The sequence below is a fragment of the Geospiza fortis genome, unplaced genomic scaffold (genome assembly GCF_000277835.1).
Source record: "Geospiza fortis unplaced genomic scaffold, GeoFor_1.0 scaffold192, whole genome shotgun sequence".
Classification (NCBI taxonomy): domain Eukaryota; kingdom Metazoa; phylum Chordata; class Aves; order Passeriformes; family Thraupidae; genus Geospiza; species Geospiza fortis.
Window position 1 is genome coordinate 2,313,280 of NW_005054315.1, and position 12,332 is coordinate 2,325,611.

The following is a 12,332-nucleotide window of genomic DNA, read 5'->3' on the forward strand; positions in this document are numbered from 1 at the left end:
AGATAATACATACTTAGACCATCTTCCCAATGATGTTTTGTATTATTGTCAACACATCTTTGTGTGTTTGAAGTGTGTCTTTCAGTCTAATGTCAATCTAATTTTGTACAATTTTATTTTTTTCTGAGCAGTATTACTGTATTAATCAGTTGCACTAACAAGTGGAATTAATATAATTTACAGAAATGTTGACAGTTACACAGTGAAATCACAAAACAGAGCAGGCAAGAGATTGGAGACCACGCTATCCAAGTGTTTAAAATACCTTGAAAAAACTAACTATGAATGGTAGTGTTGCTAGGATTTTGTTAGAGGAAGTTGCTCTTGGAGTTTCTTGCTTCTTTAATTTTTTTGGAAGGAAAATTATATATTATGATACAGAGGTGCAAAAGTAATAAAGATTAGAAAATAAATAAATTTATTACAACATATTACAAGTGACAAAGAAATCAAATTGTATAATGACAGACATTTAAACATATTTTATTATTTTTTGAAAACATTATTTTCAGATTTTTTTTTACAGAAAAAATATTTGAGATGATTCTTTTTTTTCTTGGCTAAGTTTGATGGAGTTTTTTCCTAAAGGAAAACAACTTTAAACAAAAGAAAATAAGAATTCATTTAGAATAGCTAAGATAATTTCTTTTATGTCAGAATTCCATCCAGGGTTTATGTGCTTATCTGGACTACAGAAGTATCTGGAAGATTTCTTGATTGTATTTTTTTCCTCATTGCTAAAAATAATATTGCTTTCCTAGTGAATGACAAGCATACTTTTACTTCAGTCTGGCTGTCCTGTGAAAGCCAGCTTAGAGTTAAAGAAACAAGCCCAGCCAATAAGGACAAGGCATTTGGAAGTTGCTTTGTGCTAAAATCTCAGGGCACATTCATATGAGCTCTGGATCTGGCCTTATTAATTTCAAGTCACATTAAAGCTCAAGTTCTTTGTCTGCACTGTAGTTGTGTAAGTGTTCATTAGTTACCCAGTGTTGAGGTTTTTAACATGCCACTGGGGACAAGTGAACCCTGGCTGCTGTCTGAGGGAGAGTGCTGCTTCTCTGTGCTCAGGGAAAGCTGAGTCTCCCTCCTGCTTCAACAGTGAATTTTAAGTATCAAGAGATGATAGCATTGCTATTTTAAACTTTTATAGGAGGCTGGCGCGGTATAAAGTTTTCTGGTTTCCCTTTAAGCTAACTGAGGCATGTATGAACACCAGGCTGGGAGATAGGTGAGTGTCTGCTTTCTGGTCAGGGTTTTGTATCAGAGTGCCTGTGATGGTGAGATAGAGCTTCCCCTCAGCCTCCTTCTGTCCCATTAAGGTGCTGAGGCATCGTGTTCTGGCATCTCTCTAAAGCTGTTTTTATGTCAGTTCTTGTCAGTATTGTGCCAGCACATTTCCAATTAATGTGCTTCTCCAAACAGTCATGTGTTTGGGCTGCTTCTCTCTTCCGAGCATTGAGAAATTAAGAAATTAATTACTAGTGCTGTAACCTTCAATTTCTGGTATATGGCCAAGAGACAGTGTTTTGTTGTGGAATAGCTTGAGTGCTTGTTGACCAGATGGTGCATCATCTCCAGATCAAAGAATGCTTTGCTTCCTCAGCATCTTTAGTGTGTCACCTGCCTCCCTCATTCTTAACGTCTGCACTGCTCACTGTGGCATTTGAGCTCCTTTCAACAGTCTGATTTAAAAAAACCCACCTTGTGATCAGTTTCCTTTGATTTTTTTCTCCTTGAGCACTATGATAGTCTCTGAATACATATTTACTGGCTTCCTGCAATTTTGTGGGTTTGGCTGTCATTCCATTTACAGGTCCTGTTACAAGAAGCTGCTCTCCAAGTTATATCCTCCTTTTATAAGCCACTTGTGTGGGTCTGTGGGCCAGAGCTCTCACATGCTGTTACTCAGTTGCTTGGAGCTGATGCTCTGTCAGAGCTTTCTAGCCATGGGTTTGTGAGATCAGGGGCTGCAGCTTTGGAAAATTCCCCTATAGAAGGCATTTGTTGTGTCCTGATAGCTGTACACCTGGATCCCCTGCAGATGTGGCAATTCTAGTCTCTGCCTGGTTAGACCTTCCAATTCCAAAGCAAATAAGCAGTCCAAGCAGCTTCTCTTGAAGAGAAAAGAGAAAAAACACATTTCTGCTCCACTTCTCAGCTCTGGAGTATGCAGATTGAAGCATTTCTGCTCCCCATACTACTTCAAGCTTTTGAAATGCTGTTGCCACATCCAGTGTGAAAAGTTGGCCATGATGTCAGCTTTCTTGTTGGGAACATCAGGGCATCTGTTTATTCCTTTCAGTGCCCATGACTGATTCTGGCCAGAGATACCAGTATGTTATGTCCCTGAGTTCAGCTCAGCTGGAGTGCTGCTGCTGGTGCTTTAGCCTGTTGAGAAAGAGAGCCCATTTAGCTGCTATGTGTAAGCAAGGCCAAGATCTCAATGGCTGTCCTCTACTTAGAAGCAGCATATTCCAGAGCTGTTGGATATTCTCCTTTTTTTGTCCCCACAGCATCAGTGTTACATCCCTATCATATCTACCAATCACAATTTACTTCATTCAGCTGTTGCATGTATGTTTGCACTTCTGGCTTTACTCTCATCTGCATCTCCTACTAGAAGTTTGGAAATAGGGAAATTTCTGCTTGTACCATCAAGAGCTGTTTCTTGGGGGTGTGGAAGAACCACGTTCCTCTGCTGCAGGGTGATGAGAGCAGCTTCTGAGAGGACTTTGTTAAAAATAATGTTCCTTGCATAGCCTCCTGGGAGAGCAGGAGATGCTGCCTGATGCTCCTGGATGTTCTGCATTCTGCTGCCACCTGGCAGTTAGGCAGTTACAGGCTGAGCTATGTCCTTCTTCAGTTTCCATTTCTTCTCATCTCCTTTCCCCTATTCCTTCTGGCTTTGAGGCCAAATGGACTGATCTGGGGTTGTTGCTGGAATAGCAGTTACTGTAGGGATCACATAGACAAGCATTCATCCTCTAGGATGAATGAAGAGCCATTATGAAGAGCCCTCTCCTTAACTGAACTCTTCCATGTTAGAATCTTCCTTGCTTGTCACTGGGTTCCTTGCCTCTCTCTTTGAAGTGGCAGCACCAAGTCCTGGACCCTGTTCTTCCAGCCTTCCTGTGTCTTGCTTGAAGTCAGAATGCAGTTTTCAGCAGAGCTTACTTGCTTTCCTACTGTAGGAGAGAGGTAATGATTAATGGCAAGAACAGCTCTGTGTAATTCAGATTACATGATGAAATTGACTGGGTTCTCAAACCATATGCTTGTTCCTCTTGCTCAGTTCTCAGTCTTTGTTTTAGCTTCCAGAGCATGTCAGGAGTACCAGCCTGGGTTTTCTTTTGGCTGAGGCCCTGCCTAGCTGCCATTTGTGCCTATTGCTGTTGCTGTTTTTCTTCCCTCAGCCCCTTTGCCCTGCAGTGCTTCCTTCAGCCAGTCATTTGCCCTTAAAGATCTCTGCTATCTCTTGGGATATAAATTTCAGAATCTCCTTTTCCACCCCTTGTGACATCATCTTAAAGTGTTAAAATGTCTTGGCTGTAGTTAGCATCTACATGGTGAGAGAGGTTTGGGCCCTTGTCACAGATCATCTCCATCAGGTGTGCCCAGAGAGAACCCATTTTCAGATGGGTGGATTCTCAGTTCCACCTTGACTCAGGCATCAGCCTTTCTGTGTTTGGTTAGTTGGATTATTTTCCGCCTTTCAAGCCTCGTGCATTCAAGATTTAGGCAACACTTCACAGCATTAATAAGTTGTGAGAATGGGACCAGGTGCTTCACTACACTATCTGCACTACTTTTCTGCAAGGTCAAGAGCACTGCAGAATACAGGGCCACCTGTTGTTATCATATAGGTCTGTTAGAGTTGAATCTATCACTGTGGGCCTTGAAAAGGATTTTCCTCTTGTTATCTAAGTAGCCCTCTCAGTTCTGTTTGTACCACAGGTGTAAGACACCTGAGAAGGGTCCCAGATGAATGTTGCAGGTGGCAGATTAGTATTGCCTGTGGTCCCTACCACCATGTACAAATATGAACCAAGAGAATATATTATTGTTTGGAGTCGCTGCTCATGGCAGCTCAGATAAGCAGAATTATTTTCCAGAAACTTTATTCTTTAGCCTATGTTGTGCATTTACTTCCTCCCTGTTTATACCCCGTCTAGTTCTTGCTGCGGGGATTCAGCAGGTCACAGGGAACTGAAGTAGCAGCAAGGATATGCCTCTTTCTCTTCTCAGCCCTCAGCTAGGAGGAGGTGAGTGAGGTAGCTGGAACCTTGTGTTTGGGGTACTGCAAGGGCAAAACCCAGTGGGATGTGTGTGCTGTCAGCCTTCACCCAAGGCTCAACATTGATGCACAGATCACAAACAGAACCCAGTGAAAAACTGCTCTCCAGCTAGCCAAGCTTCGTTGCTGTCAAAAGGCCTGATGAGACTCAAAATTTGTGGATGTTGTCACCTAAGGTGGGGCAGGTGCTGGGTTAGTGCAGGTCTTTGTGATGGTGTTACTGCTGTGGATGAAGCTTGGGAACCCCAGCTCAAGGCAGAGATGCCCTCTTGGTTATGCCAAAAAATTATTGCTGCTTGTGCTAAGAACTATTAGTATTCTGTGGCTTCCTCAGAGATGTCTTGATTAGATAAGTAGTGTTTGAGTATATGCTAACAGTACCTTAAATACAGGTTTATGCAGCTTGCAAACAGAATTTATTTCTAATATGTGTCATGGATCATGATGAAAGTTATTCACAGTGAAGTAGGATATTTATTTGCTTTCTGCATGTAGGCTTATATTGTTACTTAATTTGATTTTGATACTCAAAAGCATTTCTAAGCAAAACTGTGGTGTTGGATGTCTTTTCAACTCTTTCTGAGCTTGTTCAGCTAGAAACCCTAAAAAGAAATTGGCAGTGATAAATTCAGTTCATTAAGTTCATTTTAAGCATGACAAGTTCATTTTAAGTTTATGTTTATTTAAGACAATGTGCCAACAGCTGACCATGAATATCTTATGCCAAATCTAGTTAACATAATCAGCTATAAATTGGAAACTTTGTACAGTTTTTGTTGTCAGTGCAAACAGTAAGTGAATGAGAGCATGAGAAAAATTACTGCTTTTATTTATTCTGATGTAGATATTTATACTTTGGATTGCAATAAAAAGGATTAATACTTAAAAGTGGATGTTCATGTGTTTAGGACCAAAATATATGTATAAATGTAGCTTCTCAAATAGTCTCTGGTTGACCATGATTTTGGGGGAGTACAGGCACAAAGGATTTTTTCATAACTAGGACAGTATTTCAGAGGCTTTTGCTTTTTCTTATTGTGTTCAGGCATAAATTTGGCTTATGTCACTTCTTCTGAAATTTAGCATGTGATTGAAGCTGATACTAAGAAACTGTTAGTTGCAGTTTTCTTCCATGCTCAAGGCAAGTGATCTAATTTGAATTCAAAGAAGGAATCTACAAATGAATAATTTTCATATTTTTTTTTAATGTAGAACAGAACAGTTTTGATTAGCTGCCATCTACAGTGTTTTCAGCTTTGATAATTGTAACAGCTTCTAACATCTCCCAAAACACTTAATATGCCTGCTGGTGTAGAGGGATACTCTTTAGAGTCCTTATCACACTCTGCCTGGCTTAAGTGAAACATTTTGCAGTGCCCCTGAAAATCTGTTTTGGAAAACAGGGCCTAGCATGTGGTACTACAGTTAAAAGACAAAAGACGAACTTAAATTGAATGGAGCATAAACCACGAGAGGAAGAACCTATTTGTTCCAGAGCAGGGATGTTCATCTCTATTAGGTGACTCTTCATTCACAAGTGGTGGTCATTCTTTGCATGAGGTTTGAGGGCTTAGTGAAGGATTGAGGAATTATTATGACAGGTATGCATATAGAAATACATAAAGTAAAACTCAGGCAATTAGGCTAGTTAAAGGTGATTTTTATAGATGTATCTTGTCCAAAAAGAGAGATTTTCGTTGTCTTTGCTGAATTTTGAAAGGAGGATGAGTCTTTGGATCAGTTTGTAGGAATTAATAAAAGCACATTTAAGAGACAACTGCACATTTTAATCAGTGAGTCAGTAAAAGCCTAAAACCAGTTTTGAAACATCTGAAAATATGGCTCTAATGGGAAGAATCTCAAACAGTAGAACTCCATTCTTAATGTTTTTCCAACTTCTTGCATCAAATAGAATGTATTAAGGGAAGCTTCTCCCCCCTGCCAGCTAGGACTGTAGCCTCAGGCACAGCCTGTGCCTGGGCTATTTGCCTACTTCTAGCTGTGCAAGATTACAAATTCCTGCTTGCCAAGGCCATTTTCCCGGCATCTCCACCAGAGAGCTGCATCCTGACCTCTATTGCAGCTGAGTCCCTGCTAACTCTGCATTTATCCAGACTTGAGGCAAGCAAGGCAGAAATGCTTCCCAGGGCTTTCAGTGCCTATTTGTAGGAATCGATTTGCAGCGTGTTGGGGTGGAACTTATTTGTTCCTCCCGGTCACCTTGGGGAGGAGGATGTGTGGAAATGCTTAGGGCTGCAGCATTTACAGGAAAATTTTGACTCTTTTGTCTTTTATCTCCCTGTTTCGCACAAAATCATGGATTCAGGATTGCTGAATGAGAGCAGCATCCATGCAGAAAATATAAGCAATTATAGGTGACATTTCAACAGCAGTTTCTGATCCTGGCTTTCAGGAGAGGGTTCTTTGTGAAAGGGACTGCCACTCCCAGTGCCAGGTTATGCACATTTGCATGTCTTTACCAAACCAGAGTGTGTCATTGCAGACTCAGCATTGCAGGTTGCAGTGGAGAGGACTTGCAGTGGGCTGAAGGCACTGCTTCCTAAAGTGTTTGGATGTCATTTTGGTCAATACTGTCCATTATTATGGCATGTTAAGGCTTGAATTTCTTTTTGAGAACATGAGTAAGAGTGGGTCAAGACATGACTCTTGAAGGGACTGAGGAAATATGCAGTGTTTCTGCTGATGTCAAGTAAAGCAATCTTTGCTAGGTAGAGAAACGACAGTGTGAAAATTAATTACTATTTTGGGATAGATGTTGCTTTATATATTCTGTTAGTCTGGTTTTCTGTTCATTTCATTAAAATTCAATCTTATAATTAAATGACTGGCTCTAATTTCCTGATTTTTCCCTTTGTAAACACCAAATGCCAAAGTTTTCTGTAGCTGAACTAGCTCATGAGGAAGAACATAAGTAGTGACAAAAATACTAATATATTAAAAGTCACTGCAGTCATTCTTCTGCTAATCCACATCTAATTAAAAAAGCTGGAAAACATATCTGACTTAGGTGTGGCAAACCTACATAATTGTCTTTTCTGTAGATCTATGGAGAAGCAGCTTTTATGCTGTTGCATGTGGGCAGCATAAATAGGATGGGTGTTACTGCTGGCTCATGGATTTGGGTGCAGCAGTCCAGACTGCAGAGTTTCTTTGCAAGAGGCTGTGGGCACTGGCTGAGAGCACCACTGTGCTCTGCCCCTGGGGCCTCAGGGTGGCTGCTCTGTCAAGACTTCCATGGCTGATAAGGGATCCTTTGCCTGTACTCAGGAGCTCCATAGCAATTTATTCCTCCCTCCCATGTTCCCCACTGTTCTCCACGTGGCTGTTCCTAAAACCAGTGGCTCATCTCAGCCCCATTCCCTTTTCCATAGTACTTGTGGAAGAGTGCAGGAGTCCTGGATGTCCATGTGTTGCTGTTCACTTGTCAGTGGTGTTTTGGTTTCAGCTTTTGTCTTAGTGACATTTCTTAATATTTTTAATTGTCAAAGTTCTCTTCTAAATCCTTCCCCATAGAAATAATTGTTACATTGGATAAAACTGAACAGATGTTTTCTGTGAATCTTATGCAGGTGAATCTTGTGTTTCACAGCACAGCTGCAGGCTATCAAATGGTTAAATCATATCATGCTTTTCTGCATTACTGTGTCCTCTTTAAGCAATATTCTGTCCATTTGTTCCTTCAGGCTTCTCCCTCCTGCAGTCCTTTCCAGCCTGAATAAGTCTGCATTTGTATGTGTTGTACAGGTATCCATGTGTTGGGGGTTTCGTGTTTCAGGTTTTTTTAGGGGAAGTGTGGTGGTTGGTGTGTTTTGATTTTGTTTTGGTGGTTTCGCTTATTTTGTGTTTCACCTTTGTCTTTTGGGTTTCTTTTAAAGTTTGGAATTTGGGTTTGGGAATCTGTTTTAAAATTCCCATGTGAAAGTTGGGACAGGAAACATTCTACTGCATTTCTACTACAATGAATGCATTGCATTTAGGGGAATAGCTTCCATGATAATAAAAAATAATGAAAACACATTAATTTTTCATCCTCACTTTATACATTTTTGAAATTACAGCAAAGAGTTACCTTTCCTCAGATAGACCAATGATTTCTACTGTGACACAAGATCTTCTTCAGTTCTTACTGAGTAGGCTGCTTGTGTAGAAGTCCTGAATAATGAGTCAAAGGAAAGGTTTTTTTCAGGAAATAGTGTATTTCAAGAGTAGAGTAGGAGTAGATTCAGGTTAATTTTACCCTCTCTGGCTTTCTTTCTCTCAACTACCACCATCAAAAACTGCAATGACTGAAATACTATTTTGGGCAATTCAAAATGTCAAGGATTTGGTGCTGCTAACAAATGATAATAACTGTGAGAGAGTTTGTCCCACAGAGCATCTTTGTGGGATGTGTGAATCCCAGGTAATTTCCTCTTTGGCTTAATGAGGACAGAAGCTTCAGATTTGGTGTTGTTATTAGGAGAGGAAACTCCTGTTACAGATTTGTTCTAGCATGAGTACTGCAGTCTTGCAATACAGTTAATCATCACTGATTTTAATAAGAGAGGGTTGACACCTCTTTTCCTTTTCTCACACAAATGTTGAATCACTGTTTCAGAGGACTGCCAAGTATTTAGCCAGCTGATACAAAGAAGAATATCTCTTGCAAGAGATTGCCCCCAGCTCATTATTAATAGTCTCAATATGGAAGGCAAGAGACTGAGTTTTGGCCCTGGCTGTGAATTGCAGAGGAAGGATCCAAATTTCAGTCTTTGATATCTTAGCTACACAGTGTGGCTGTAGGTCATAAGGTTGAGTGACAACCGTGCGTCATCCTCTTCTTCTCATCGTTGTCCTCTCTCTTTGTGACTCGTTCCAAGATTGTCTTGTGAGTCCAGTGTCCATTCAGTTTTGGATGTCCTTGAAGGCTTAGGAATCAACTGAAGGAAGTTCTCCTGCCTTGCTCCCAGCTGAACCACCACTGTTGTAGTATAATACATTCTGTGCACAGAAAGTTTGTTCACTGGAGCTTCAATCTTCAAATCCTTAATATTCAAAATGCTGTTTGAAGGGAAGGGATGATGTCTTGGGCTTATCATTGATATCTGTATGTGTTGCTGTTCACTTGTCAATGGTGTTTTGATTTCAACTTTTGTCTTAGTGACATTTCTTAATATTTTTAATTGTCAATGTTTTCTTCTAAATCCTTTCCCATAGAAATAATTGTTACATTGGATAAAACTGAACAGATGTTTTCTGCTCATTCATAGAATTCTATCAGGAACTGTTAAATAGGTTTTGGTGTGAAAGCAGGTTAGCCTGAGCTGTATTAACTGGGTAATTAACAGTGAAGGTTCTTCTGTATCTACAGGTATTAACCAGAAAAAGTCCATGCCAAATACTGAGGTACAAATACAGGTGAAAATTCATTTTTTGCTAATACTCTGCATAGAGAATGTTGCCATTATTGCCATAAACTCCTGTTAATGCAAACATTTAGGGTTGTTTGTTTGTTTTTTTTTTAATATGGTATTTGCAGAAATAGAGTGTTTAAAAGTGGGCTTCATCTCACCTAATTCTTGGTGTCTAAAAATAAAACAGTGAAGTGTCTCTGCACCCCTTGTGGTAGCTGAGGAGAGACAGGTATGTCTGTTGGCTGTTCCTTCCACCCTAAATGAGGTGTCTAAGCTGCATGGGATGAACTGCTCTCCAGTGGTCCTGTCCACAATCAGTGGCAAACAGGGCTTCTCCTGTGAATGTGGTGTCCTTCAAATGTGTGGCTGTCTTAGGGGGGTTCCCTGATCTTTAGTGGTTTATTACAGTTTTGAAATCGTCCCTTCCCTCCCCAGAACGTCCCCTGTGAGGCTCCTTGTCTATCTCCAAGCAGTTTCTCTCTGCGTTTAAGGAGAGAAGAGGAAAGGAAAATGATTGGGAGAGGGGCTTTGTTTGTTTGTTTGTTTCTTTCTTTCTTTCTTATTGTTTGGCATTTTTAAAATAAAAATGAGCTTTCTAAATAAGACGAACAACTTTGTATCCCCTGATTGTTTGTTTTATAAGGAGAGGAAGAACAAGCAAAGATCATTCAGTATGTTAGATTAAAAACTGACACCTCAGAGACTTGGTACACAATAAAAGTTGCTTGCCCAGTGGTTTTACTTAGCAAGGTGAAATTTCTCTTTAGAGTGGAGGTCAGAAGTTTCAGGATTGTGGAGGATGTGCTAGAGAGGTAGGAACTCAAAACATGACTAGGAAAAAAATGCCTTATTTCTCTGAAGTGTACCAGTGATCCGGCCTTCCAGATGCTATTTAGCTGTATGCTAAATACTGTCATGCTTTGTAACTTCCAGGTTTTTTTTTGGTTTTTTTTTGTCTTGTACATTCATTCTCTTGGTATACCATGGATCTTCAGGATTGCTTATTTAGCAGAGAGCAAGACGTTGCAGTATCCAAGATGACAATTATGAGGAAACATGAAAAAGGGCCAAGTAATAACAGCTACTGCCAAACTTCAGCTTCTTTGGGAACAGAATTTTGGCAAAATTCCTTCCCTAGGTTGCTTGTGATGCATTTAAGAGAACAGTTTGGAAGGATAAGGACTCCTGAGATCTGTGTCTTCCTTCAGACTTCCTTACTGACTCTGTTGTGGAAATCTTTTTTAGTTTAAGAACATCAAGTGTCATGAAAGACTCGCTTACTGAAGTTGACGTACTAGAATAAACTGGTGATTCATATTAGTGGGAAGTGGAGCAGTAATCATTTTAAGTGTACTGAAGGAGTTTGGTGAAGCTGCTAATGTACAAAAATATTCTAATTATAACCAGTTAGAAAACCAGGTTGCAGCAAAAGGTATTTGTACCTTCAAAGATTGGGGGAGGATGATCTTGCTGAGGTCTGGGTCTCAGTGCCCTACGGTATCTAATCAGAAGAGCTTAGCATCGTTCAAAAATAATTGCGCTGTTGGATCTATAACATGCATTTGTACAAGAAAAATACAAACAGCAAACACAAAATCTGGTTGCTAGATCCACAGCCTTGTTTTATTGTTACAAAAGTGAGCCAAGTTAAACATAATTGTTAATGAACTTAACACAGCAGGGGCAAAGCAGTGCAGCTTCTGTGAAGGAAAACTGGGCTGTGCACATCTGTGCAGATTAACATGAATGAATCAAGAAATTGCGCTCTTATACATTTCTTGAAAGCTTTGATAGTAAGGCACTCTGGTTTTCACAATGTCACAGTTAATTCTAGGTGTGTTTTGAGACTCCATCCTCACACAGCTGTTAAGTATACTTACTTACAAATTTGACTAACTTAGCAGTAGCTGAACCATATGAGTTGTGTAAAACTTGCCATTGGTTTAAAATTATTCAAGTAGCTGAGTATAAGAGAGGACTCTGTGGTGTTCCCTAGGGATCCCAAAGGAGGTGGGCAGCTGGCAGTCTGACACACAGCCCAAGTTGTGCAGGTCTGTGTTGGAAAGGTTTCTGTTCTCTAGTAGCTTCTGCTGTAGCCACAGCTGTGTGTTGGGACAAGTCCTCAGGCTTGGAGCAGTGAGTAGTCTCATGCTTCCAAACTGCAGACAGTGCCCAACAAAGAAAATGGAAGGGAAATACTTTCCACTGGTATTGGAAATATCAGTCAGGTAGTAATGTTTGTGAGGATATGTGTATGTCATATGTAATAATTTAGGGACTAAGGTGGGTGGTGTTTATTTTGACCACTATACAAGAAAAGAGAGATGTTCAGTACCCTGAGTATTAATTTAAAATTGCTTCCTTATTCCTGATGTCATGTCTTGCTAACCTGTGAAGCTCAGTGCTGTATGATAGCTAATCTGAAGAGCTTAATAACATTCAAAATTAATTAAATTTTTGGATGGATACCATGCTCTGTTATCTTAGACAGGAAAAAGATAAACCCTCCAGCTTCAAAGATGAGTTGGTAATAACCAGCACTGAAGAAAACTTGACTGTTGGCCACTGTTCATTAGAAAGCCTGAGGATCAGTCATTGCTGCTGCTGGATTAGGAGGGAGA

The 12,332-nt window shown here is 40.2% G+C and overlaps 1 protein-coding gene across 1 annotated transcript in view; it reads left to right on the top strand.

The window, feature by feature from the left end:
- The window catches only part of NAXD (NAD(P)HX dehydratase), a 78,932-nt gene that overhangs the window by 52,976 nt on the left and 13,624 nt on the right, over positions 1-12,332 (top strand). The gene's annotated exons all lie outside the window — the stretch shown is intronic.